This window comes from Schistocerca piceifrons, unplaced genomic scaffold, assembly GCF_021461385.2.
Source record: "Schistocerca piceifrons isolate TAMUIC-IGC-003096 unplaced genomic scaffold, iqSchPice1.1 HiC_scaffold_790, whole genome shotgun sequence".
NCBI classification, from domain to species: Eukaryota; Metazoa; Arthropoda; class Insecta; order Orthoptera; family Acrididae; genus Schistocerca; species Schistocerca piceifrons.
In genome coordinates, this window is record NW_025729048.1 from 50,001 (window position 1) to 52,500 (window position 2,500).

Below are 2,500 nucleotides of genomic sequence, written 5' to 3' on the forward strand. Positions count from 1 at the left end.
AGCAGACGGCGTCGCGGCGCCGAGCGCCGGGCGGCGGCGCATCCTCAACGCACACAGTCCTCAATCGGACCAGCACACTGAAGATGTCCACCGCGCTTCGCACCGGGCCCGCGAGGACCTACTTTGGCCGCACGGCGCCGCGCGCAGGGTGCGCCGGCGCGCAGCTGCGACGCCTGCCGCGTCCGTCGGCCGGCGCGCCTGCCACTGGCCGCCCCCACCAGCCGGCTGTAGCGCGTGCGCCCACGCACCGCGCGGCCAGCACGCCGGGAGGCGCCCCCTCACCGGCCGGGGACGGTCCCACCCAGCCACCGCCGCGTATCGCTTCACACCCAGATGCCGTTCAGTTTCGTCGGCATGGTGGGTATCGCTGGAACAACCGGTTAGTACCTCAACCTATCGTCGCCATCACCGATTCACCCCTAGCGAGAACAACCGCACCACAACAGGTTACCATTTGTTCATTTGCGTAACTTCACCAGAAAACGCAGGCGTCCATCGCCATTTGCAACTTCAACGATTATTGCATGCCTGTGTCAGGTGTCACGCCACACTACGTCTGCCCACATACACGCAACAAAATGTGCACGCCTAGACAATACGTGGAAGGTGGCCCCCGTACGTATGCGATGTCCATTGCTCGAACGACTGTCAACCGGCCTCTGTAGCATGTCGCAGATATGGAACGCGGTGCACCATGCCATCACGGTGTGTGAGGAGAGACGACTAGGTCCGAATACATCAACAGACAGCTCATGCTGATCGCCATCCACGGCGTCCGTTCCTCCCACACGTCTCTATGGCGTACCACACTGCAATCCAGCTCTCATAGGGAGACGACACGTAGCTGCGTGCACAATATTTGCACTGTATGGTCCGCCGTTTTTGGGCGCAGTCGTTGTGCGGTCACACATGTGCCACGATGTATCATTCAGTACATAAGGACGAATGTGCAGTACAGATTGTGGTTCACGCGTACGACATCAGCGGACAGTTGACACAGGCCGCACCACAACGTAGCCTGAGTACGTCGCATGCGAAGGGCATTGAACATGCAAACTTCTCACCAACCAGCTTGCGAAGGCAGGGGGCAAGGTGGGGACGTGGGGAGGGGCGGCATGTACGTCCTGCTGCCATCCACATTACAGTGTACAGCAGGAGCATGTGGAAAGTGAGCAAGACTTGCAAGGTGTTTAACATGAAGCGATACACAGGGGTGCGGGCAGTGCGAGTAGCGAACTATATTGCGAGGGTTGCGGGTGGGCAACACTACAGTAATTGAACGAGTCGTATAACAATTACAGAGCAGGTTTAGGCGACAACGTGGGTTACGTTAAGGCGACAACATGGGTTAGGTTAAGGCACAACATGGGTTAGGTTAAGGCACAACATGGGTTAGGTTAAGGCACAACATGGGTTAGGTTAAGGCACAACATGGGTTAGGTTAAGGCACAACATGGGTTAGGTTAAGGCACAACATGGGTTAGGTTAAGGCACAACATGGGTTAGGTTAAGGCACAACATGGGTTAGGTTGAGGCACAACATGGGTTAGGTTAAGGCACAACATGGGTTAGGTTGAGGCACAACATGGGTTAGGTTGAGGCACAACATGGGTTAGGTTGAGGCACAACATGGGTTAGGTTGAGGTACAACATGGGTTAGGTTGAGGTACAACATGGGTTAGGTTAAGGTACAACATGGGTTAGGTTAAGGTACAACATGGGTTAGGTTAAGGTACAACATGGGTTAGGTTAAGGTACAACATAGGTTAGGTTAAGGTACAACATAGGTTAGGTTAAGGTACAACATAGGTTAGGTTAAGGTACAACATAGGTTAGGTTAAGGTACAACATAGGTTAGGTTAAGGTACAACATAGGTTAGGTTAAGGTACAACATAGGTTAGGTTAGGTTAGGTTAGGTTACACGTTGTTGTACGGAAAGGTGTAGGGGGGGGGGGGGCGGGGGCGGCAGGTTCGTTGATAGTGATTATAGTAAGTGAATGCTTGTGACATGATCAGATTTGTCACGTCAGGATGCACCTTTGGCTTATTAGAGGCGGCGCTCCAATTCTATGCTTGTGTGAGACCTGTGTCTTTGACTCATGTCATTGTTTGTGCGCTGTGACAGGAGGTACTATTGTGATGTTGGGTGCACCGTTGTATAGGACATGTGTGGGTGTTGGTGCCTGGTCTGCGCAATGGTGGATGTCGAAAGGCTGGGATATTGTATTTTCCGCACGGACCTCCTGGTCTGGTTGTGATAGTGTGGATTGTGTAATGTGGCGGAGAAGATGCACTGGATGTTGTTCCATGCTGGTGCTTACATATTGTATGTGCGCCTGTTAGAAGCAGAGAGTGGTGCGTGATCAGAGTGTCTGGCTGACGTGTGGTTCCCATTTTGGGCAGACTCTTTCAGCATGTATACGGACAGTTGTGTATATTTGCTGTAGTTTGATGGCTCTGCATTGATTACTAATCAGCGCCGTGTGTACGGGTAATCTG